The following is a 27,660-nucleotide window of genomic DNA, read 5'->3' as shown; positions in this document are numbered from 1 at the left end:
TCCCTGTGCTGTCATTAACAACCAAAGATTTTGCCTTAAAAAGGACTAGGAGAGATTTTTTTTAAGCAATTATTCAAATCTCTGCTTTTAACGTACAATAAAAGTTAGGAAAACAGAATTGGCACAAGAGATTTTACAGAGCTGTGAAAAATTAAACCATGGGGGAAATAGCCAAAAGAAACGTTTCATATATTTGTGTGGATGTTTGCTTGTATGTTCCAAAACAGAGCATACTCGATGACAGCCGAGAAGCTTGTGTGCCACAGTGAAGGATTTATGAAAGTGAAGTCAAGCCTCTCCTGAGGCTGCAAAGCCCTGCAGTTTGCTCCGACGTGCAGCCTTTCAGTTTCATCAGCTTTTGGATTCCGCACCAGCATTAGCATACACCTGAAGATACGCATCTCCACCAAAACGTGCAGGGCCATGAATAATCAGCGCATCACAGACTCGCATGAAAGGCAACATTTGTCTCCAAGAGGAGCACAGAAGTCAGTGCAGCGCTGATACTCGCAGGCCTGCCTCCACCCGTGCAGCCAGGCTGCAGCCCTCACGCTCAGGACCGAGCCGCTCCACGCTCACCCTTCTCCTTGCTCCCTCGCCGCAGGCATTTCAGCAGTGCCTATGGGATTTGAACAAACCAAATCCTGCCGCTTTGCTAAATCCCCACCCATTTGCCTGGTGTTTTAGAATTAAACTCCTGGAAACATAATTACATCCAATATAGATTTTAGGCATTTATTGGCAGATGTCGTCTCCTGCTTCGTTCCCGCTGCAAATGGGCACATCGCAGTCTTTAAGCGCATTTCCCTTCCTAACATTGCTTCCAGCTGAGGACGCAGGGGCCTGCCTTCCCTCCCCGGGCACGCAGCAGGACAGATAGGACAGAAGATACACAAGCCATAAATCCTACCTGATTCAAAGATCCAGCCCTGTTGAATTACCAGGCAACCACAAAGAAACAGTTCCTGAAATCCTCAAACTGAAGGGAACGCCCTAGAGCCACAAGGACAGGTGACACGTGGCTTTTGGTGGGAGTACAGAGGACCTGCAGGGACAGAAAGGGATGGCACCACTGCCAGCAGGGACAGAAAGCCAGAAACAACCCACTGGGATCGTACTGTCGATGCTTCCTTACATTACCAGGTTTTTAACAATTGCCAGTCCATCTACAACGAGCTGGCAATGAAAATGCAAAGAATATGGTAAGCGGCCACCTGATTCCCCAAATGTCACCACTGATCTAACACCTGCCTGCCACACGCTGCTGCACAGAGCATCATGAAACGAGAACACCCTGTATGAAATCCCGTATTCTTGCTAATCCACACAACTACTGAAAAATACGACATTAGCTCACGTGAACACAGAAAACACAAAATGCTCTCGAGTAAGGTTGTCTATGGTTCATTTAAAGCCTTGACATTTAACAACACAGAGATGGGCAGAGGTCTGTAGTGTCCGCGTGATCCCTGGTCAAGTACAGATGGCTTTTCCAGGATGTTTCAGTGCAACGCAGTCTAGCCTGGCAAGTTCAAAGTTTGAGCCTGGCTGCCATCCAGCTACACGTGTTCAAAGGAGCTACAGAGATGCTGCATTTGGACAGATGCAGAAAACTATACTGAATAAACCTGAAAGTGTCTCAGGACCTCAAACCTGCCCCTCAAACACTTTGGGAAATGTTTCAGTACTTTAAAGAGCAGGTTTAACGCACATCCAGCATCCTGCTGCATCCCTAGAGAGAAGGATTTTCACAGCACACCTGATCTGCAAGCACAAAGACAACCTGAGATGGCTGCAGAAAACGAAGGGGCTCACAACTTGTGCAGAGGGAAAACACCTTTCCTTGAAAGGGTTCAACCTCCAGAGCTCAGCGCTGAGCCAAGGCTTCCCTGCGCCTCTGCCGTTCCCCCATTTGCTCCTGCGTCTGAACGCCTCCTTTCTGCTGCCATCGCTGCAACGCTCAGAGGTTAACAGGCTGGGCTCTGTTAGCCAAAACACAATGCTACCACCAGCACATCCAATTAATAATAAATCGGGACTTTAACTGCTTGGTTTTAGAAGCTGAATGCTAGCAATCTGGCTGTAAACAAATGAAAAGGAAGAATCTTGCATTTTCATTGACTCCTAGAACTGGGACCTTAGGCAAATAACCTTCCCTCCCTCGAGTCCCACAAGACAATCCTGTACTAATTTCTTTCCAAGGACTTCCCAGGCCCTGGAAGATTCTGAGCGTGTTTCCCTCCTGTCTGACGTTCTTCTGTCTGCCCCCATCACAAAACACAACGCATTTCTGTACTGCTGAGAGCATCACCAGTATTTGTACTTCTGCAATTCGTCACGTACAGGGGAAAAACTCGCCGTCGCATTAACTTATGGCATTTTCATAGCTACTTGCCACAGCCAGCAAAAGATTACTTGAAAAAAATTACTCCAGGACACAAAAAAATGGCTTGCTTTTGCTCTGATAATTTTTCAACTTGCCTCCTCCATAGAGGGGAGCAGGAGCACTGTCTTGGTATGCAAACATGGAGCCCAAACTCGTCGGTGTTTATATACATCCCGCTTCTCCGATGGGCAGGGTGCAAGCATGCATAATACATGTGGGTCAAGTTTGATTGCTTAGGAAGGAGGCAATAATGCTGGACTAATTATTTTCCTGACCTGATGGGTAATATTTTATTTAACTCCACGCTGGGGAAGCTAAACTAGCTGGCGGGAAAGAGAAATGTATTCTCAAAGGGATAATGCAAGTTTATGCAGCACCTTTGATTTTGCATACACCCGATGATTGAGATAATTTCAAAATATTATTTATTCATTATGTTTTTATTTGGGCTCAGAATGCAAAGGTTCAATTTTCCTGTTCCCCTCCCCATGCCTAATATTTGTTACAGTTGCATTTTTCAAACCATTTACTGTCTGGAGGGTAAGTAGAGTGACACTGCTCATAATGTGCAAATAAATGTGAAATAAGCTAGTCAGCTCAAGTGGAATGAATTACTGTCACTGGTAAAATAAGGCAAGAGGGAATGGCTGCCTTGGGAGCTAAAAAAGATTCTAGCAGGTACTGCTATTGAGCGACTGGAATAACACTTACTATGATTTATCAAAGACCACTTGAAAGCACTTCTGAGGCATTAAATAGGCATGAAAAGAGGCTTTAGTGGCAATGGGACTATGCCAGAACTGAGTGATTAGGAGACTCAAAAGCTTGACCCTAACACGCAGCCTACGAACAAGTGACGCCAAAAACCTTCAAAGCCTTGCGGAGGAGAGCACGGCGCTCAGTCAGCTCTGAAGAGGAGATGACCACAAAGCTACGGGGCCCCGCCACGAAAAGCTGTGAGCCCAACTGCAGAGAAAGGAGAAAAAATCAGCCCAGGACTACTACCACAGCTACACAACAGACTGCCAGAAAACAGCTTTGTGTAGGAATAATCATGGAAATGAAAGGAAAATACTTTAAAACCCATTTTCAGTTGCAATATTGCGGTGGTTTACAATGGCAATTGGCTGCACCCACAGTTTTCCCTCGTAGCCTCCAATTACGGCAGTGCCTTCATGGCACGGCACGGCACGGCACAGCACGGCTAAATGGGCCAAAACAAACGTTCCTAAAATGAACACTCAGGAGGGAAGGGAGAGCCTTCGTGTGGCGGAGTTCCCAGCTCCCCATCTTCATCCTCAGCTGAGTCTAGGGACTGCTGGGGGGGTGGGGGCATGAAATGGGGAATTGCCAAGTGGCTTGGGAAGCCCCCTTCTTCTCCTTTCAGACTGCCGAATAAACCACGTTTTGCCAGCCAACTGTGGGATTTGGTGCAAGAGGCATCTCTCCCTACTTCTCAGCAAAGATTTAAAAGCAGCCGTAAAGCAATCTCGCATTACTAAGACTTCATTATTATCACAAAATATACTACTGCCATTTACTTGAACATCATGAAGTACTAGCATAAAACAAGTCTCCTACAGTCATTAGCAGGAATTAGGGAAGTTCTGCTGTCTGTCCAGGTACAATTGTTGCTGTTCTAGGTCTTTTAAAGAGCTAAACCCCATCATTGTGTCTGAAACCAAACAATGCTTGAAAAATACATCAAACAAATGCTGATATCATGAAGTACGAGGCCCACAGCATTTCCCTGACATTCCCAGGAAGCTCGCTATGAGAGAAGCATCAGCTCTAATGCCGTAATAATGGCACTGAAGATGCGTCGCAGTGGGATCCCTATGTAGCCCTAATGGCACAGAAGCAGGAGCCCACCTCTCCACAGCAGGTAAAGCCAAGGTAAAACAGCCCAACTGCCCTCCTGCTATTCTGTAACAGGAGGGAAGGGACCAAGAGAGGGCAGGAGGCTCTCTGTGACGTTATCCCCTCCCCAGGAGCTGGCTGTGCGAGTGCAAGCCAGGGAGCACCATATGGTGTCAGTGGCCTGCAGCTCCAGACATGCCGCGAGGTGACCTCGGTTCTGAAAGGGGCAATAAACTGGGGAAGGTCTGCACAGTCATGATATGTGATGGACCTTAGCTTCTCGGCTTTGAAAACCTGCCCTGGAGATTTATTTCCCCCAAAGTGCCCAACTTCGCAGATATCAGCCGGCACTTTGATAGCGTAAGCACATTTTGTTTCCGCAAGTGACTTCATAGGGAATTATAGCTCAGGAAATTTTGCATCCATACAATTGCACGTGTGCGGACAGAACACAGCAAAGACTCAGAAAGAGCAACTCTCCTTGAAAAGCAGCTGAGCCTCAAAACATCCGCCGCCTGTGCCAGCAGCTCCCAGAGTGCCGTAAGGGAAGGGAACTCCTCCTTCTGCACTTCTTTTCCTGCCATCTGCTTTCCGACCACACTGCGGCTCAAAGGCCAGGCCTTTACATAACACAAATATTGGAAAATGCCCTATTTCTGCCCCAACAACCCTGCTTTTCCAAAGGTAATTGCATTGCTCCTTGAGAGGGTCACTAAAATAGGTAAATTAGTTGGGTCTGCCGCTGGTAGCGACAGGTAGGAAGAGCTTCCCAACACATGCAGCTTTAGCTACAACATCTCTGGAAAAGTCCTCGGGGATTTAGAACAATGAAACTGTAATTTAGCCAGTCAGTCAAAAAAGAGCCATAGAAAGATTCAGAGAGACACTTCAGTACGCAGAGCCCACTGTATATTTTATGAGGGAAGCACTATCTGCCTTCCCTCTCCTTCCCCGAGCCCTCTCCCCTACGCGTCAAGCTCACAAACAAAACAACACAAGTACTAAGAAAGAGGAAGGCTATCTTCGTGGCGTTGCTTAGATCTTATAACAAATATAATCCTCGGTGCAATTATTTATTTTCAAAGAAAATCCCTGTTTTCCAAACACTGAAAATACCAGCAGTTGTTCTACTCCCGCACAGGAAGGCTCAGCTAACAACACTAACAGAGATACAGTCTTTGAAGGTAATTCTTTGGTTTCCTTGCTATGATTTTATTTGAGAGCATGGCAGAAGTACCAGTGATTTGCATGGGTTTGAACTGGTGAGACAAACCTGAAATGCTTTCCTGCAAACCCCTGTAATTAGATCACCAACAGCTGCTTAGCCTCGCTGACCCTTATCCGAAATAATAATGATTGCAGCTGAAAAGGCTGCAGTCCCAGAAGAAATATGACTAAAAGCGCATCATCAAGTACCAGCATCAGGGAATTAAACATTATTTGACCATTATTATGAGTCCTCTCTTGCCAAAGCGGAATGACATAAAAATGAAATTTGTTGCCAACCACTGAAAATTTTGGTCAGAAGGATACACTGTGGACTGAGAAGGGGCACTTCCCCAGAAAATACTTTATATTTTTCATCACCATATTGCCGTGCATCTGAAGTGCAGTCTGGCACATCTGGCAAAACTAGCATGATACGCAAAAATCAACAACCGAAAAATGTGGTTCAGGCTGAAGTCAGTATCCTCCACCTGGGAGGAGCAGCCCGCAGCTCACGGACATTCCTGGGCCACACACCAACACCCAGGTGCAGGAGAGCAGGAGATGCTCTCCTCAGGGCTGTTTGCTGGTGCATGCTGGCATAACAAAAGATGGGGGTCAGAACACAAAGTTCTAAGAAAGTAAAAGTTTCAAGGTGTTTTCCATCTCAGTCCCCTGATCCAGACAAATGCAGCTCATCTAGAGCACATTTTTTTCCTCTGAGCAACTCTCCTGGCATTTGGCATGGTACCCGACCTGTTTTCCCCTCCTCTTTCTGTCTTCTGAATTCCCAAATTCATTAATAATAGTTTGGGAATTATTAAAATATTTTGCTTACAGGGTTTCCTAAATTTTTGGTGAATTTCCCATTCACTAAACTCGCCCCAGTCCACTCCTGGAGTACTACGCACTCCTTGAATTTCTGACCTCCCAAAGGAAAAAGCAAATTATTTTCACTGAGCTGATACACCAACTATGCTCAGCTATGCAAGGCACAGTTGGTCATGGGCTGCCTGTAGCATCTCTTCTGGGAACTCTGACAGCCCAAATCCAAGTTCCTTCTTCCCAGCTAGAGCTAAGATCCCCTGTTTCTCTCTGCTATTCATTTCACGTTAAGCAACCAAGATTCTCCTTAGTCACGCTTTACGGAAACCCATATAATATTTGAGAAAAGATATGTATATATACATAGAGCTTTGTCTTGGGCCGGTGATGCACAAGGGTGGCTACCACAGCCCGCTCCCCATCACGGCTTTAGCACTGCACATGTTCTGCTTTCCACCAGCACTTGGGGGCAGCCCAATGGCCCAGAGGCACCAGCACGCATGGCCAAGTCAACCCAACCCGGGTCCCCTTTCTTGAGGCTGCCCAGAAGCAACGTGAGAATCGGTACGTCACCACTAAGAAGATTTTAATGGGCTTTGGAGACATGTGATACTATTTATAATCAGCTCTCCTAGACAGTTGTTTGCATACTCCTCCCTGATGCAGTTTCCCTTGAAGAGAGTTGCTACACAATCATTACAAATTGATTGCAAAAGAGCTAACAATCATGATTAAATCATTAAATTCTTGTCTACGCTTCAGAGAGCGGAGAGAAAATTAACTTCCCACCAACCTAATTTTTTCCTGAACATGAAATAATGATTTTCTGCCCGTCTAATTACAAAGCCAACATCTGATCAAGCCGGCATCCAGAGGGGATTATCACATGCACAAGTATTAGACCTCATTACCAGCTTGAGTGCAAAATTATTACATCTTGTAATTGGATGGTGAGATTTATATACAGATCGGCCCGGTTTCTGTAAGATTGTAATTACAAGCTTCGTTGGTTAGCTACTTATCACTCAGCACAGAAGAGAGGAAAATAAGCAACAGAAAAAGCATTTCATTAACCCATAACCCTATCAAGGGAGAACCACTGTAACATCCATGTCTGCATTAGGGAGAACAGCTAAATTCACAGATGAAACAATTTATTATACTCTTTGCAAATGGGATTTCATTTTGTTTAACCCCTAATGAACTATTTTGGTAAACTGTATAAGCAAACCATCCATTTTATAGACAACTAGGTTCAATATAGTAATTATAAGGGGTAACTGACTGAAATAAATACTCATCTGCTTAGGGGCAAGGTTATTTGATATACAATTGCACATAGATCTGAGCACTCACAATAGGCAGAGTAAATAGGGAGCTTGCCTGTCACAGAGACTGGAAACCCCGTTGCATAAAATCAGAACTGGGAGAGCATAAGAAATCCTGCTGGCGAAAGTAAGACGTACACACACAAATTACCAAAAAGCTGAGATCGTCAGGGGCTGTGAGGGCAGGGCATGTCTGAAAAGCAATTAAAAATCCAGAACCATCCCATACTGCTGCTCTGGGGCTGTCGAGGTGCAGATACGTACAAACGTTTGAATGAGAGAGATGTGCAAGGGACAGATGTACGACCTCCATTCAAACGGTGCTTTTAAAATAAAAGTTGTAGGCTTTTTAAGCAGAGGAAGGCAACTGAAAAAGGAAACCGATATTACAGACACATTCTGTGCCCACGTTCCGCTCCACCTTCACTTCCCAGCTCTGATGGCAAGAAGTCAATGGGTGTTGTATCGCTGACTTCAATCACTACTTGAATTGGTCCTCACCTCGGGGTGTTTATTAAGGCAGCCTGTCTGTAAGATTATTGCAGAACTCTTCACTCTCTTTTTATTTTCTCTCTATTTTTAATCTCTATTGCTTTCCTAATTGGGAACAGCAAATGCGACCATGGCTTCCCTCACATGCCTAACGCGGAACAAAACCAGGGCATTCTGCACAGAAGCCATTACAGCAAACTCCGGGGTCTCCCTTCTCTGTTCTCGTATCCAGCAAAGTTTCAGGGAGGCAAAAACCTTCCCATTCTGCTGAACGATGAACTATTTATCGAGTAGTAGCAAGTGGAGGAACCAAGGCTGGATCTGAATACAAGAACAAAAGAAAGGATGCTGAAATGATGTGATGGGGATGTGTCCTGGGTATGAAGAAACACTCGCTGTGATACCTACTGCTTTCAGCCCTACACCAAAACCCGACTCGGGGGGGGGTTGGTGTATCCAGTAGTAATCTGACATAACAATGCCGAAATCCAGAGTGATTCAACAGGATGCAGGTTTTTAAAAGGTTAATGCAGCATTTCCCAACTCAGTTCCATTTTGGAAAGCAACCTTAATTTCAAAGATCATTTTTTTCACAAACCTAATTACAGTGGATTTTTATCTCCTGTCAGCTGTTAAACTTTCATTGATTTCACAAGTGCAGGGTAAACCCATAAGCAGTGTATCAAGATTATCTGCAGAGAGGGCCGGCTCCCTCCTGCTATTTCTGGTTGTAGCACCCAAAGGCTCCAGTCGGGCTCCCTACAGCTCTGGACACTCAGCACACACAGATAACAAAACAGCTTCTCCGGGGCTCTAGCAGTCTGAAGGAGCTGATATATAAGGGAATGAGAGAGAACTGCTACCCTGAGGGGTTCTCAGTGTTATAATTCTTCTTAACACAAGCTGTTTGCCTGACAGATCCTTTCTTTGTTATTACCCTCAGCCTGTATATTAAATATTTCTATGTCCTTCTAAACTCTGCATGCCTTTTTCGTATCCCTTCCCTCTCCTATCACTCCCCAAAGCCAAAGCAGACACATACACAAACAGGATTGAATCCAAGTGATTTTTCTATAGCAAATAAAAAAAATAAAATTGAATTTGTACTTCAATGAAAAAAATGCTTTCCAAAGAACAAAAGGCATTTAGGTATGAATAGGAGGACAGTATAATTTTTTGAGTGCTGTGGGAGAAAAATTACTGAACAACTGGCTGAAGGAAACGCTGCAAATTCAAACTGCTTCAGTGGAAACAAAGCCTACCAAAGGCAGCTAGGCAGGTGGCACGACGGGAGACAGCAGTGACTGGATCACAGGTGCACAACACAACTTTGCAGAAAATTATTCTGAACAATAATGAAGCAAACAAATATCTCAACTTAATTCATTTGACAGTGACAATTTGTCCTCAGAGCAGCCTGAAGATACTCTAATCCACCCCCTGAGCCAAAAGAAGACCACAAAGTGCCACCTTGCTTGCGCAACTTTGGAAGAAGAAAAGGCAGAATCTCCTTTAGCTGCTTTGGGCTGTAAATAAAAGCATTTTGCACTGGCTCTGTTGTCTCTGAACACCAGTGCCCAGTGCTTACATCAAATCGGTCCGATTCCCACCAGGTCCAGCATGTTTATGGTACCAGAAATGTTAATGCAGTACAAGCCTGAAATTTTCTCTGCAGTTTTGCTGTCCCTGCCTGAGCAGTACAGAGCTCCTGAGGTCGGGGATCTGTCCTAGGGGTAGCACAAGCAGCATCTAGCAGCGCCAGCGCATGGGGAAAGCTCATCACGCTGTCAGGGAGTTCTGAAATCTCCTTGTAGAGAAACCATACTGTGAAAGCTTTATGCTTACCACTTCTTGTGGACAGAAACGTCAGTGCATAAAAACCGTCATGGAGTATAATAAAACTATAAAAACTAGCTTTAGAAATAGGGAAAAATAAAAAGAACGTTATTTGATGATATATTACCTCAGGGTAATATGATTTTTTTACATGCTACCATCATATTTCGGATCTTTTCTGTATGTACAGCAGCTGCCATTTGCGTAGATTCACACTTCGCAGTAACAGACAATAACAAAAAAACAACAACTTGTAAAGCTCCCTCCCACACTTCCTTACTTTGGTACAAAGGCAGCGATAGGAATTCAGGCACTGCAAGTGCACACGAGCAAAACAAGTATGAGTGAAGGCAGAATACAGTTTATTAGTCTACAGCCCAAATAATTACTTGCACACTGTGTTGTGTTTTTTTTTTTCCTTTTTCTTTTTCTTTTTGATTGGCAGATTTCATATGCATTATTTATTAAGTTGCACTAAGGTCATGTCCTAGCCTCGATGTTTTTTTTCCTTCGTTTATTGTTATTTATTATTTGCACTGTAGTAACACCAAGCAGTTCCAGCCACCGACTGGATCCCATTCGGTTACGTACTGCAGCAGCCAGAGCAAAAGGTAGGGATGCACACACCCTGAGTACAAGGCAAAAATGTCTGAAGCTTTCCAGCACAGGCTTGCTGAGCGTCTTGTACATCTCTGATAGATCTGTTGAAGTATGGGTGCTGGTAACAGGATCCCACTAAGTCACAATATCAATAAATAAGCAGAAAGGAACCAGCATTTGCACACTCGCACAGTTTCTCTACCACTGTTTGTAATACACCCAATACGCAGCAGACCTTGGCACGTGAGCATGAACCCTGAAAAGATGGATCCTTTTCCACAGAATGACACATTTTGTGCTCACACTATAACTGCCATGAGTGTGTGACCTTGGCTTTGAACAGAGCAGACTGATTTTCCCCAGAATCAGCAATTTTCTGTAAAGAAATTAAAACGGACAAATAGCAATACAAAAGCACTCTCTCTCTGGAAAGATGTTGCATCTGAAGGAAAGCATCAACACAATTATCAGAGTGTTTGTTACCGTTTCTTGATGTCTAGAACAGCAGACTGGAGACTGAAGCAGGAAGCGCCTGCAACTGCTTCTGGGAATTTCTGGAACCATTTGGTGATGCCATTTCAAATGTTAGGAATGGGAAGGAATGGAAGTGATGAGACAAGGGGAAATGGCCTCAAGTTGTGCCAGGGGAGATTTAGGTTGGACATTAGGAAAAATTTCTTTACTGAAAGGGTTGTTAGGCGTTGGGATAGGCTGCCCAGGGAAGTGGCTGAGTCACCATCCCTGGAGGGCTTCGAGAAACGTGGAGGTGTAGAACTTGGTAGCATGGTTTAGTGCTGGACTCCAGTTCTAGCTTAAAGGTTGGACCATAGGATCTTGGAGGGCTTTTCCAACCTGAATGATTCCATGACTCTATGAAAGCTGCTAAAAAGAAGGCATGGAAAGGTTCATTAAAGGGCAAAAGCCCCACACCCAGTAGCAGCCGTGACCGTACTGTCAGAGACTGTCTGCATGGCCTCGCGTTGAGGGATGCGTTCGGCCTACAAAGGCGAGTTTGAAGGCAGTAAAATGAATGCAGGATTCAGAGATGTGTGCAAAAGCCTTCTGGACTAGTATCCATGCTTTTTTCTTTAATATACTTGAGAACAGAAATACACCTCTCCTGTAAATTTTCTTAAAACATTTTGACACATAAATTTTGGATGAAATGAATAACATCTGCAGGCCAAACTGCAAACTTCTCATGTCATGCCGAGCTCTAATCCAGGCAAAAATGAGTGTATTTCCTTCACTTTGGCAATTATGATCACATTCTTTGCTTTCTGAAGGAATGACATGGCCTGTGCACTCTGCTTTGCTTCCTCAGCCAGCACAAGCCTTTTAGCCTCTGTTTCTTCATCTGGATTCTCTTCCTAGAGGCTCTGCAGGAGTATCTGAAACCCAGCATCAATACATCCCGCCCCACGCTGCACACCTGGGTTGTGTGTCTTGGAGCAGCTCCCCCCTCACACTCAGCTTTACATCGCTGGTTCTTTGGTTTCTCTCCCTTTTGTGATCTCTTCTACTTCTGTTTAGGATCCTTCTCCAGCCCTGTGCAGTTTTTCTGGAGAACAGAATCATCTGCAAGGTGCACAATCCCTTCTAATCCCTCTCTGGCTGAGATAAGGTGAACTACAATAAATCCCAGCAAAGCTAACGCCTTTATTCACACATTTGTATCCCCATCAAATGCCACCTAATAAATTCTGCATCATGAAAAACTGAAGTTGGAAAGGGAGGAATGAGAAACTTCTGTGGCACCTCTGAAAAATCCAGCCAGTCTAGCCGAGGGGAAAGCTTAGTGGAAGCCAAAGCAGGTGAAGGCCCGCTGCTGCTTCCCTTAAATGTATGGGAAAAGCACCAGTTCACAATGATCCAGCAATGCTTTGAGGTCCAGGAGAGCAAGTTCAATGAGGTCAGAAAGGCATAGCTTGTAGGACTGCCAGGGGGCTGTTGTCAGGTTTACTGGGTTAAAGCAGAGAGGAGGAAATACAATGCTATTGCAAAAATTAGCAGCGTAGTGCGTTTACATGTCGTATTAGTTCTTGTTGCACTTCTGGAAGAAAAGACAACAGAAACAGAACTCAAGGGAACAGCAAGAGCAACAAAAATGAGACCAGTAGAAAGCTATCAGCATGTGGAGAAGTGACTTTAAACACAAAACTGCAAATAAAGTGCTGGAGACAAACGGAAACAAGTAACTGCGCTGGAAAATCTCGCGGCACAAGAACCAGGCAGTCCTGGAAACAGCAAACGGACACAGAGTGGGGCTACCCTCGGGCCTCACACCTCCAACCCCATCCTGAGGGCAGAGATGCCCAGCGGTTCCCCAAAATACCCAGGGCCATCCCCTTCCTCACCCAGCCGGACCAATGACGCAGCCCCACGCCCACCAAACGTGGTGGGAGCTGTATTTCTTGATCCCTGAGGGGAGCGCACACCTAAAACATGTTTTGAAGGTGCAGCAGCTCCGAAGGAAACCACCAGGCACCCGAGAAGGCCCTGCCACTCATCCGCAAAGCAATTACAATAAAAATGACTACGTTTAGCAGTGGCAGAAGTGCTACGAGCAAGGCGACCGCGGCAAGCAGCTCTCTTTATTCACGGCTGCCCCTCATTATGTATCACTCCGAGAAATCCTGCTGCTTTCCCTGGTTGCAAGGGAGCCTCGAGCCTTTTCTCAGCAGCTGTCACTTGGTTCGCAAAAAAAAAAGGGGGGGGGGCTCTCAGCACCATGGCGATTAAATACCATTATAACTTTCCTCCTTCTGCATACTACAGTAGGCAATCAATATGGGCTTACATTTTATGAGACAAGGAGTTAACTTGTTCAATTACGGTGCAGACAGCTCTATTCTTTTGTAACAAGTAATCTGGGTAGGGAAATCGATACTGACAGGCCCGATGCACGCCAGCTAATTTCATATTATCCTCAGCCAATCGGGTACCTGCGAATAATAGAGTTGTTGTTCCAGTTCATTATGGGGAGGTGGGATCAATATCTGTACAATAAGAGGATTGGCAATGCATCTGCTGCAGAAGGAGCCCTGCAGGGAGAGCGGGTCCCCCCCGCGCAGCCGGCGCGCTCCCATTTACATAGAGGGGAAAGGAGGAGGGCGGCGAGGGCCCTGCTCCCTGACCCGCAATTACAGGGGGAAGCACCCCGGGCTGGGAGCCACCGTACCACCGAGAGTGGGGCAGAGGCGACGAAAACGTTACCGGCAGATTAAAAGACGTGCGTGTGCTTCATAACACGGGATAACGCGGGCAGGGCCAAATGAAGCAGAAACAATCTGTTATTGTTGAAGCCTTGCGTTAATACGCAGTGTGTACCTGACAAAGAGCGGAAAAGGGAGAAAAGAGGCAGTCATATTCCGAGGGAGATGATATATATATTTTATACACGTGGTATTTCACAGAGCATGTTGTCTTTGATGATGCAGAGCCCCACCTATGTTACCATTTATTATGCAGGGTGAGCAAACGGGGCGTAAGAAAAATGAGACGGTCTTGTACTCGAATTAGAAGAGAAAGAAATCTGTTGTGCTTTCACAAGAGCTTAGGAAGTAACGATCTTATTTAGTTGGTGAAGAAATAAAACAGAATTTTAAAAGTTTAAGATGTTTTTGCCAATAGAGTGGTGTGTTCCAACACGACCATCAGTTTTTACTCTTACAAGGGCAGCAGAGATGGGGATATTTGTGCACCAGGACAAGGCTGTGCTGGCACAGTTGCTCAGAGGAGCTCGACCAGCCCACGTTTGGCTCTCTGGTCACTCTCAGCGATTTCTGAACACCCAAATATCCATCAGCTCAATCCCTTCCTGATTCTTGTACTCCCAAAATTCTGGACGGAATGCACAAGTGTCAGTAACGTTAACAGTCCTTCAAAGAACTTGGGTTAATTCTGCAGTTCCTTTTAGCACGTTATAGCCTTTGGAATAGGTTAGTGGCAGCCGTATTTAGCTCATTACTTATCCTGGGCATTTCTGAAGTCCAGTAATTATTTTTCACCAAAATTCAAAACCAGGCATACTTGAAGAGTCCTTGCTCCTATCTCTCACCAGCAAAACTTCTGCAATAAACACAGAGCACAGGGGACAGTTTCTGTGTCTGTTGCCACTGTGGGGTAAAGCCACCAAAACGGAGTTTGGAGCAGGCTCACTGCTAACAGAATTGACGTTAGTTGTGTTAGAGAAACCAACTGCTTTCATCTGCACCATAGGCACAAAACAGCTGCCACTCGATGTGGCTGCAAAGTAACAGGGCACGCACAGGGCCTCAGGTGGCGACCCTGCTTAAAGCAGAAACCTGTCCTCGGCTGTGCAGCACCTCGAGCCACTGCTGACGTTGAGCAAGCCGTACTTTTCCCTCACACGTGAAAATCTTGCATGGTATATACAAACTAATATGCATGAAAACACATGCATATGTAAACATTTCCAAATTACATCCCTTTAATGTGGAAAAACAGCGTAAGGGTTGCAAAAGAGGAGAGAGGAGTGGGATATGGCCTTACTGCCTGGCCACTGTAGGAGTCAGGTGAGGTATACGCATAGTGGAGACCGCAGAAGATGGATCAGCAGGTTCTGATCTATCCTCGTGCACTCCAGAGTAAAAGTAAATCAATGTATATTAGCTGGGAGCTACCGGCAGCAGCCAGACTCAGAGTCTCTGCAGGTGCCCGGGTAGGCGTAAGTAAGAAATATGCGCGTTTCGCAGTAAGGGATAAATGGCTCTAACTTGTCCTCGGAGAGCCCTCCTATGTATCAGCGTTACTATTCTCCTGATAGATGCTCATTTCTTACAGTAGTGTGTCATAAATACAGGCTAACTTTTAGATCACAGCTCCCAGGTGGCCATCATTTTAAATCCTGAATCACTGGAGCTCTTCAAAACCTAGTTAAATTAATAGAAGGGTGAAAGAAGGTTTGGTTTCAAATCCTTAAAACCTGTGGACCTGGAGTACTACAGATGTGCTCCCCCTCATCCTACCATGCTCCTTGTGGCTGTGGTGGCAAAACGCATTCTTTTTTTTTGGAAAAGGGCTCAATCTGCAAATTATCCACCAGAAATTGGGCAATGAATGGCTAGACCTAACCCACCTTGAGCAGGTAGTTTTTCTGAGACAGCAAAACTGGGCAGTATGGGAGAACAGGGTTCCTCTCCCATAATAAACGGGGTGGCCACCCCAAAGGCAACATCTTGGAGGAGAAAGCCAGGGCTCAGCCTGGCATGCTGCCGGCTCAGACCAGCTCATTTGTGAGCACTGTTCTGACAAGCCTTTGTGGACTCTGCTTATCCCTTGGTAAAATAAAGATAATTACCCTCCTTTCATTTGATTCTCTTAAAATTCAGCTTTACAATCCCTCCCAACATGGACACCTGCTGTGACTCTTGCAACCAAAGCAACAATTGCTGCATTTGTATAATTATGTGCCATATAAAACATCATTGTGAAGTGATAGCTTCACGCCCCAGCTACGGGTACTGTGCATAAGTATTTCGAACAGTCAGCTACGCCATTTACCAGCTACTAAATCCGTGGATACATTTATTAAAAGGCACCTAGCAATTCACATTTAATTACTTCATAAAAGAAACAGAAGGAGCGGTGGAGGAAGAGTTAAATACTGTACTAAAAGGAAGAAGCTACAACTAATCACAATTAAGAGGAAGTCCCAGGCTATTTAAATGCTACAATCCAATTATATCAGGTAAAATGAATTACTCCTTTAATGCTGACTTTATATGAAGATACCTTCTTATTGCTCTCATTAATAATCATCAGACATCATTTTAGCCCATATTGGCTGCAATAACATTTCTATTAGCATCATGGTGTAGCAGGGCTGACAATTAAAATAAAAAATAAATCAAGCCCAGAACTGAATAAATGTAATTATAGTTCAGAAAAGAGATTTTATGACTATTTGATTAGTCAACTGAACAGTACTTATCTTTTAAATCTTAAACTTCAGTTAAATGAAATTTTTTGACATTATTACTGTAGTCCCTGAAAAACTAAGATACAGGCAGCAGATGTTTTCAAGAGTTATTTAGCTGCCTTAGAACCAATACATAATAGATTACTCGAGAAGCTTCAACTAAAATGGACTTAATAGGACTGCATACTACCACCAGAATACATGGAATTACAGGAGACATTAATTAAAGAAAACTGCTACTGAAGATATAAAAAAATCAAGCTCCTTGGTTGTTCTCCCCTGGACGCCAGGCACCATTTTCTGCCTGGAAATCTTATCCTGGAAAAAATCAAGTGCTAAATAATACAGCACAAGGACATGCATCACAACCAGTGCTGCCATTGCCCAGCTGAAGAGCCCTGTCCATAAACAAGGGGAGCAGCAAACATTTTTGGCTCAGAGGACTTCCATGGGATAAATAAGGGCTATAGGACAGGCCCAGGAGTCAGGGCACACGATGACCAGCCACAGCTCCCAAGAGAAGCCAGCATGTTTTGTGCCAAAACCAACAGCACTTGCAATGAGCTGGGACTGGATGTGCGAGAAAGGTGACAATTTACTTGTGGGCAAGGAGCGAGTAATTGTGGCAGCCTACCTGAGCCGGTGCATGGAGCGCTGCCAGCCCAAACCACGCTCAAATGGATGTGTGAACGTCTGGAAACTTATAAAACAAGTATTTGATCAAATACGCATCATTATCAAATTTCCTCCAGGAACAGGCAGGATTTTTACTTCCAGCCTTGGATGTTTGATGCTGAGAATTTGTGAGTAACTCATTTACACAACAAAACATGCAAAACTGTTCTAAAAAAAAAAAAAAAAAAAAAAAAAAAAAAAAAAAAACCTATTTTGATAAAGAGTTCTTATGTATTCAAATTTTTCATCTTACACTGAAAACTTGTATTTTAAACTCCTTCTAAACTTCAAGAGTTTTATCCTTCAGCTAGAAATCTAATCCCCGTTGCTGCAGAAGACCATCACAACAATTGTATTCTCATCTTTTACACCAAAACATCTTTACTTAAACCACATTTGAAAGTAAAGTTCCACTCTCCCCCAGGGATAAAAATAACAATAACTTCAGTTGTAGAAGCATTTCCAATTTTCTTTTCTGAAAAGTCACCAGGCAACAAAAAACAATCCACAACCCAACTGAAAAGTTTCACGTTAACTGCATTTTCAGGGAACTGAAGTACAATTCAGTGCAAGTAGATGTTACGGCATTGTCATAAGAACTCACCATCACTAGCCAGCAAGGAATATTTTTAAGAGAAATTGCTGGCAGGCTGTAAAGTCCCCTGGGTCCCACTGAACTTTCAGTGAGAACTGGGTGTCCCAACCCACCTATCTACAGCTCTAACAGCCCTCCTTCCATCATGAGCTCCAGCAGCAAGAGGTATTTGTACGCCATGCAAGCTATTCATCTCCTTAAAGCTGCGCAGTTAAAGAATACTCAAGTAGAAGCATCTGTGTCGCAAAAGGATGACAGGTGGAGCCAACCTGAAAGTTTTGGCTCCATACCTGCCTCTGCATAGGAAATGTTTTACATTCTGGTGTTTTCAGATTAAAGCTTCATCAAAGCCTCTTTTCTACCTTGCATGCACCACTGTAGGTGAACGACAGCTTGAAACACCATTACTTCGGGTAGCTGGGTACACGCAGGGACCCATGCACACACATCTGCGCATCTGGGAGGAGGAACAGGCAGACAGAGGCGATCCTCACCTTCCTTTCTCCTCTCTGGGAGAAATTCAGCACTGAATGGGCATACTGGAAAAAAAATGTATGTAGAAGCTTAGATTCAAAGCATCACTTTGAATTTGTCATTTCCTATATGATTTTTGAATGCAAAAGGATTTTAAAAGCAGCAAGGCAGGCTCTTTTCTCCTCTTTTACTCATCATTAGTCCCAGAAAGAAGGGCCCTGCTCTGAGCACAGTAACACTGCTACATTTCAGAGGCTGTGCAGGCTCCCCGACCTCAGTTTTGTTTTAACCCAGGCTTGCTGGTGTAGGCTGACCAGAAACAACTCAGTTGCCCAAGAGAGGGGGATGCACCAGGCAAAGGCAGAGCGCAGGGAGATCTGGCAGCTCTCCCTTTCCTGAGTTCAAGGCACAACAGACAAATTGCATCTCTTTGAAGAGCTAAACAGTTGTTCTGCACAACTCCAAGATGCTGGCAGAATATAATCCTTTGGATTTGATCCCATTCAGACAAAGCAGACTCCTTCTCCTGCCTCAGTGACACAAGTCCTTACCAACCCAAGAAGTACCAAAATGTTCCCTTAGGTGATGGGCTCCCACCAGGCATTTCAGCTGTTACTGCTACGTCTGAGGGGGTAAGATGAGACAGAGGAGGGCTGGACCATTCCGGTGGAGTTTCCATGGCTCTGTTCCACAAGCAGCTGATAATGAAAAACTGTGCTGCTGACTGGAGGGATCTTTGTATGCAGTCCAAAATGAATGTATGAGCTTGTGTCTTATTACAAGCAAAACATCCCTTCTGAAATTGCCTGTGTCTCTAGCTCTTTAGCACTGCACTTTAACTTCTACGTTACAGAAAACACTTGATCACACACACAAAAAAATAAAACAATTTAATTCAACAACTCAAAATCCCAGCTTGGCCAACCACACTACTCCAACCCCATGCCACAACTTCAAGTAACGCCATCAATATGGATCTGGGAGAGGAAAAAGGCTAAAGGGGGAAGAGAGATCTCTGACTGCTGTTTCACAACAGCCCCATTTTCAGCCCTGTTTGGGAGTTTCAGTTTACAGTAGCCCAAGGGTTGCCAAAAAACGTGGCAGTGCTGCACCAGAGTTGCGTTGGAACTGCAGTGCTGCCTCATCTCCTCTAGGTCCCTTTGAAAATCCCAGGCTGGATCTATTCCTTTTGGTCCACAACAGACACTTACAGCATGGTAGTGCCTTTGCTTTCGATGCTCCACTGCCTTGGTTTGCTCAGAACTTTGCATCGCTGTTTCTTTCAGAAACATCCAAATTCCTAATAAAAGCCCTGAGCCCTCTGTAGTACAACTAAAAGTAATTAATATCCAATATACTAATTTCTGGACTACTCATGCATTGATTTTTAACATCTCTATACGATTTGTTTTGTGTTCTACTGTTCTTGGTGTCTTTGAAAGAAAAAAAAAAAAAAGGCTTTAATTTCAATATAGAGAACTCTTTAAATCCTTGCAGCTTTGGCTGTTTATTATTTTATAAAGCCACAGAGAACAGTTTACGAGGAACCAAGTGGGTAATCATTATTCCCCATCAGCAATGAGCTGTGACTTGTGTAAATTGCATAATAAATTAGGTATTTTGAGATAAATGAATTTACAATAAACAATCATGGACTGAAAACTCTACTTCTTGTCTCCAAAGGCACAAGCTCTGGTTAAAATCAGCCACAGGTAGTTAAGTGATTATAAACTGTAAAAATAAATCAACCTGATATAATTGCTCCAAGGAAAAAATTACCAACATATTTAAAATTTCAGCAGTGCACCTTTTCCCATATCCATTTGGCATTATCTAATTACCTTCACATTTCATTTCCATCAATGATATGACCTGTATTTTCCTTTTATAACTGTCAGGGAGGGGGTGGGAGGGTGGAGTGAAGGACCACAGTGATAAATCAACCTCACCATTAGGACCGAAATGGCTCATCGCTGCAGTTCTAAATCCAGGATTTATAAAGATGTCTAGGCCATATAGCACACTTGTGGACACCATAATAAATTCATGAGCACATTGCCAAGGCAAACTACTTCATTATGTGGCAGGCTGCTAGCCATTAATCTAGCAGAGAGAGATTCCTGGGAAACTGAGACTGCTTGGAAATTTATGCAGGCCTAAAGTTACCCATTTCATTATGGATTTAATCTGCTCTTTCTGCCAGAGTGCATGAAAGGTTTTTACAGTTTAGATCAAGTGCTTGTAACTCCCTATTTTATATTATTTCTTCAACAATAATGTCCTAATTTTCTTCTCAAAAACTATTCAAACTGAATGCCTTCACGCTTGCCTTCCTCTAATATTACACTAGATAAAATATTTATACAATCAATTGACAAAGAGCAATTTTTTCCCTTAAATGTTCCATTAACATGTAAATTTTCATATGATCTTTATCTCACAGGCAAAATGTGCTTCGCAATGCCCACCTTCTTCCAGGCAGTTAACCCTTTTGTTGGCTGTAAAGAATCCAGATCAAAACAGATTCAGTGGCCTAATTTCTAAAGCTCCTAGAGAGGTCCTGTCTTTAAATTACTATTCATTGAAAGGAGATGTAGCTCCTCAAGTAATTTGCTTTCCTTTTTTTGATGGCTCACTCTATCCCTCTAATACACATGCACAAGCAAAGACAGACATATGCATTCTAAGCCCAATTCCTATAACTAAGGTATTTCAAATCACCATTTTCAACTTCAGAATAGAGTTTAATAAAATGTCACTAATCATGTGGAATATTCCAGATGATGCTGTGACTCTGACATATGGAATTAGATTAATGAGACCAACTATGAAAATATTTTATGCTGAACTGAGTAATTGCAGACTACCATCTCTGTAAATAAAGATTTCTTCACATTCCAGGTAGCCCTGTTGATTTATGGCCATCTTATTTATGTTACTAAGTGAGAAACAGAGACCAAAATGTTTTCAGTGATTTGATTCCTGTCATGGCACATAATGGGAAGACCAAAACCAGAAACTGGAATAATAAATGTGTGCAAAAGATTTCCAAGTATTCCATTTTATTTTATGTTCAGTATTCTTTACTGTCGTCTCTCTAGAACTCCAAGCCTTGCATCTGAGAACACATTTGTATGCCTTGGTGGAAAGGGGTCTAAGAGGTTATATTTGCATGTTAGGGTGCTTCTCATTAAATGCCTGAAGCTATTTTTGTGGACAACTCGGTCAAGTGGATGCCTTTGAACTATGATGGCAAACACCCTCTCAGTCATTCTTTTACTAGTCTTGGTAATGTACAAACGCACACAAGTTCTACTGGTTAATAAATCTATCACCAGCTGAGGGCCAACCTACCACCATGATTTTAATAATGCAATTTTATCTTCCACATCAATCGTAATATTAAAAGATGATTATGGAGCAAGAAAAAACATGAAAACAAGCAATGTATGTAATGTTTTCCTCTTACTAAAACTTCTCATCGTTCCCTTGTCTTGGATAAGAGAAGTGGCAGGTTGTCTTGCCCACTTCAGTAAAATAGTTTTTCTTCCCCTGTTTGAAGCATCTGGGTTATAGGACAATTGCATCCCCAATACTGAACAGGTGTATTTTGGTGATGACTAATCTCCTAGTCTTTCAGATGTATGGACTTCATGAATAACATTTTCACCCACACGCAAGTATTTCTCTGATAAGATTTATCATCCTTAGGATAAAACTTACATTTGGAATGGAAAACCTGTGAGCCATCTGTTGGGAACAAACAAACAAAAAACCAACAATGCCCATCCTTTTCCTTAGCAGATGAACTCAAGTCTACACTGCAGAAGGAAGACTGGATCCAATTTTATACCTAATAAAGGGAAACTACCTTTTATATAATTTATTATTCTACTACCAAAGAGAATACTGAACGCAGAAAGTGCATGATCTCCATATCACAGTGGGAGAAAGGTTCCTGTGAAAAGAGATGGAGGTTCAGATTCAATAGCTCCTTACATCTCTCTGGCTTGCAAAGACATCACAGTCTGCCTGAGCTGGGTTCTCATGCCCATGCTAATCTGCATATTCCTTTTACCCTCTATTTACCCAAAATATTACCAACTTTCCTCTAACAATGGAGGAGACATCTACAACACAGGTATCAACTCTAACTCTGATTTGAAACTCTCATATGGAATTAATCTGACTATAAAAATATAAATCAGCTTTAGTTAGTCATCTAATTACTACACTTGAAATTACATAACAGATATATACTGTAGAAGGTTGATCTGAGCACAAGAAACTGAATCAGAAACATGCAAGGGGCTAAAAAATGAATTTCAACAAATTAGTAAAATTCCATATTTTTTTTTCCAGCAGAAAGGGACACAGTATCAACCAAGAGGTTAGGCCTAAAGTGTTTTGTTGTTGTTGTTTTTCTTTTTGTTTTGTTTTAAACTATTAATATTTTTAGTTTCCTAAAAGTGAAAATATTAAGACATCTTTCACACAATTACCCTCAATCTGAACCAAAAAAAACTTAGAAATTGGCTGCATGGACCTTAATTGTGGTCTACTACGTTCATAATCCCCAAATAATTTCGTTAGTCTTTCACAGACCTTTGCAGTTCCAGTTTCAATTTGGACACCTCAGAGAGCAGCCAAGACCATCTCTAAATGTTACTAGAGGTACACTTGGCCCTGCTGACATGACAGCAGATATGTTTTGGGAATGAACAATAATGGCATTCTTCTAAGATAAGAAAATTACTTTTTGTACTGTGGTCAGATCTTTCTCTATCCAATCCATCTACCTTCCACCTTGGGAACCAGTTCATATAAGCAACTGAGATGCATCAAACCTGAAGAAAATGACTCCTCAAAACTTCATTGCCTATGAAAACACACCTTGGACAAATGCAGGTGAACTCCCACATGCAGACAACCACCTGGAAGAGAAACAGTTTGAAGTTAAATTTGGTGGAGCTAACGAGTTCTATATAATCAAATGAAGTAATTCTTCTCAAATAGATCCTAACATGGTAGATAAGGGATCTCAAAGTATAAAGACACTTTACCTCTTTGAGAAAAAAAGTTAAAAACAAATGACTTCAGCGACATTGCTTAGAAGTCACTGAAGATCACCTGTAGTATGACTAATTTTCTAGATAACTGTCTTTCATCACTTCCTTAAGTTTTCCTTTTTTTTTTTTTTTTCTTTTTCAATAGGAATTTTATTAGGCCTTATGTTTGGTGGGGAGGTTGGTTACTTTTGTTGTGTGTAGGGTTTTTTGTTTGTTTGTTTGTTTTTTAAGTACAGCTTTTACTTTATCAAGACAGGCACTGAGACCCAGACCCACAAGCATGTAGGCCATGGCCTGAGATCTGCCCCAAATTCAGGAGTCTCCCAACTAATTTCAGCAAAGTCTGAGTGTCCATCTGAAGTACATAGCAAGTACACCCACCAGATTTCTGAAATCCACCAGATTTCTGAAACATACCTAGCAGCCAGCAAGCCCTCGCATCTCTCCAGGCCCCGGTGACTCCACAGGCTAGCTGGGCCTTGCTGCCCCGGATGCCAAAGCACGCTGATGGTTTTTTAAAGCCACGAACCATTGAATTCACCTTGGTTGGGACTTCTCATGTAAATGGCAAGCATTTTAGAGGTTCTCAGAAGCTCCAAGCTTGAGTTAAATAGAAAGGCTTCATTACAACGCTTGTAATTCTCATCTTCAGTACTTTTATGGCTTTGGGCCTAGGCTACTGCAAAGCCCTGTAATGCTGTGTTCTTTTTGGGATACTCTAAGCAAACAAGCAACCGATTCTCCACACCCTCTGTTTCTCAAGACTTTGTATGTAACTGGCTATACAATAAAAATAAATTTCTACCAGAAAGCTGAACAAAATCCAAGGTTTTAGCTAAATTCAATCCATTTAGGCCAATGCAAATACAGGAAATATAATACAGCTTAGCAGTGTAAAAGCACATAAAACCTACAAAATATTTCTGGAGGCAGTGATCCATGCCAAAACGCCAAGAATAATATGTCCAATAATACACATACCAATTTTTTATGTAGACAACACAGCCCACAAGAGTCGCATTTGTATATCTAAATTGGTATCACCAGCACTGCCTATTCCAGAGCAAAAGGAGATTAGTTAGATGCTATGACATATGTATACATCAACAGTGAATTACGTCTGAGTAGAGTGAAGTGCTTGGCAATAAGATATGCCTGAAGACAGCCAACTCGATAAAAATCATGGGCCCAGATAGCCAGGGTCCTGACCGATTTCTCCAGTCTTGCAACTTCATGAGCATACCAGTCATAATCAGACCGCTGCCTTTGTTAGGAAACCCATTAAATTGAGGGCCAAGACCTTAAGCACTCTTTCAAGCACCTGACAATCTGACAGGCTCAAGTAAATAAACAGCCAGATTTTTATTTTTATTTTTTTAAAAAAAACAGTTTGGCTTATGCCTGCCTTGTCCCTTGCTTTGCTCTTGGCTGGTACCACACACCTAGATGTGATAGGCATTAAGTGGATGCCTATAGTTTCTTGTCCCTGTCCAGGACAAGAAGTATAACCACAGCGCTTGCCTGCAATGTGTCGAGTGTAATCCTGATTTCTGTGATGAGGGTTATATTCTTTCAACCAATAATTTACAGAGGAATTTTAACCAAACCTCTCTGACAGACCAAGATAGACTGAAACACGAGCCCAGCAGTTCTGGGATTTGCAGGCCTTGGCTACGGCTTCCACAGAGTTGTGTGCTCAGACCCACACAGCACCAGCATGCAGGACATAAGCCTGGTTGGTGCTGACAGTTTTCTTACTTTCTTTGTTAAACAACATTGAATTCCACTAGAACTACAGCCAAAAATAAATAAATAAAATGCAAAAGGCATGTACTTTTGAAACAAATAAGCAAAGTCAAGTTCGTTTTCTGACAGCAACATCTTAATTGCGGTTATCCCATCTAAACTGCTCCAGACTGCCAAAAAACTGTTTACAGAGGCAGATTACACACAGGGAAGGAAAAAAAAAAAAAAAAAAAAAAAAAAAAAAGTGATAAAGTTTCCCTTTCCAGAAGCCTTATCATCTGGCAAGAAGCAACTCTGAGCCACTACACAGAGAAGGTACCTCAGGCATCGCTAGCCTAGCTTGTGCAAACTTCAGGGAAAAAGGAGTAGATGATCTGCGCTCCAAGGTGAAAGCTGCCAACACTTTCTTACCAGGGGGTAGAAAGCCATATGAGCTTAAATACTTCATGTTCAATGAGAGCTATGCCTTCAAACTGTTGGCACAACTGGTCCTTCAGGTTGCTGAAGTTAAACTACATTGGCATTGCCAGAAAGCAGCAGCAGCATGTGCCAAGGAGTTGTTCCCTGAGTAGGCTGATGAAATCCAGCACATGCTAGCAGCAACACCAACAGGAGTGAGGGCACTGAATGGATGCAACACTACAAAGATGAGTAATAAGGCTAGAAAGAATGATTTCTCCTGTAATTTCAGGTAATTCCTGGAACAGAAGAAACAACTGAGCATATGAAATAGATGTATGTAATGTGATTGAATAGCATTACTAAGCTACAAAGCTTGCATGCCGAAGGGATTTGAAATTTGCACTGGATTCTGGTGTGATACAAAACAGCACAATTGCACAATGGCAAATCCTCCCATGTATTGGGCCTCTTACACTTAAATCTCAGTGGTCGCTGGATAGTCATCTGCCTTCTATTGTTCATATTCATGCTAGAGATAAATATTTTCTCCTAAACGTCTTTTAAAATGCAAAAAGAATTTCATTTAAGGGCCAGAATTTATTCTGTAAATAATTTCAGGCATTTCCTGTCTAAATCAATACAAGTTGAATAAGAACACGTACCAAAAGGATTGCCACCTTCCTGCCTTTACAATACCTGGTGCTTTTGTTTTCATCTATTACTTGGGTTTTTGGTAACCTGATAATCAATGGTAAACTTAAAATTAATCTTGGTAACTTTAAGTTTATCAAATTTTAATCATGTATTTGGATTTGGAGGACCATTTGGACTCCACTCTCCTAAGCCCACCCCTGAAATACTCCAGTATTTTGCTTTTGATGCAATAGTTTCTTACAGCACAGAGATAATTTAGCAGAGGAAATAAAAGATATTAACATACTCAGAGATCTGGATGCTCAGGGCTGAGCTCCTAACAGAACCTGTAAATGCACCACCTGTAAATGCAATCCTGTAAGTGCATGTTGTAAGAGGGGCAGCATCCTTGAGCAACAGGCAATGTGTTAACCCCAGAATACTGCTCCGCAAAATTCACAAGGGAAAATAAGAGGAAGAAGTTAAGTTACCAGGTTCATCATCATAAAACTATATACAGAAACAGACTAAGTTCTAAAAATCAAGGAAATAAAGAGTAACTATATTTTAATATACTTACACAAGTTAATATACAAAGCATGTATCTCCTTTTTTCTTTTTCTTTTTTTTTTTTTACTGAGATTTAAAGAAATTTTCTGCCCTGCCATAGGCAAAGACTTATTTCATATTTTATCTAGGAGGCAGCAATGCTAGTATACATATTCGTGTATCTCATTGTATCGCAGAATCAGCTCATGAGGGGAATCCTTAAATGTAGTTACTGGAGCACCATTGGGAATCTTTTATTAGTTACAGTATAAAATTCTTAACTCTACTGAGATCTATCCCGATAATAGACTAGCAAATTTGTTGGGAAGAATGAAGGCCTCATCCTTCAGCTGTGACTGTTTTTGGTGCAGAGAGCATGGTTACATTCACCCTGCTACCATGTTTTCTTTTCAATAGCACCAGTGAACCTGGAAGGAGCCATCCCTAAGTCATATAGGGAAAACTGCCAGGAATGCACCAGCCCACAAACATTCATTTTCCTCCATTAATGTTTTCTGTGACAAACAAACCAAAGCATCATTATCAGCTACGATCTGTGGATCTTCCTCTCCCCACCCCTGACGTTTTCCAGGTGAGGTTTCAACACCGTGCTTGAATGCCTCGCATGGTGCCATGGCTGCATTCCCTTTTCCAAGGCCACGGTGCCAGGAACTAACGATATGTGAAGTGTTCCATCCCTGCAGGTTTTCCTGCTCAAACATCTTCTAAATAAATAAATAAAGACAGTGGCGCACGCCACATTCCAGCCCTGAATTCCCGAAGCAGCTCAGGTCCTTAAACTGAATAATTTGCCTCAGCTTGCGTATTGCAAAACCCATTCAGCAAAAGATTATGGGCCTTTAAGTGCCATCCAGGCCTGAAATATGACTCTAGGGCTTTAGGATGTCAGAATTGAGAATTGCTAGTGAATATTCTGTTCTGGCAGTACTAAAACTACTGTTATTTAGCAACACGGGAGCAGGCAAATGGGGGCAGGGGAGAGAGACGTTCTGACAGAAGGGGAAGGCTATAACTTAGCA

General features: G+C 42.8%; 1 long non-coding RNA gene across 1 annotated transcript in view; it reads right to left on the bottom strand.

Annotated features, from left to right (window-relative positions):
- Positions 1–27,660, bottom strand: part of LOC118172930 — an 82,962-nt gene that overhangs the window by 22,709 nt on the left and 32,593 nt on the right. The gene's annotated exons all lie outside the window — the stretch shown is intronic.

This window comes from Oxyura jamaicensis, chromosome 11 (assembly GCF_011077185.1).
Source record: "Oxyura jamaicensis isolate SHBP4307 breed ruddy duck chromosome 11, BPBGC_Ojam_1.0, whole genome shotgun sequence".
In the NCBI taxonomy this organism is placed as follows: Eukaryota; Metazoa; Chordata; class Aves; order Anseriformes; family Anatidae; genus Oxyura; species Oxyura jamaicensis.
The sequence above is the reverse complement of the archived record's forward strand: the minus strand, read 5'-3'. Positions and strand labels throughout refer to the sequence as shown.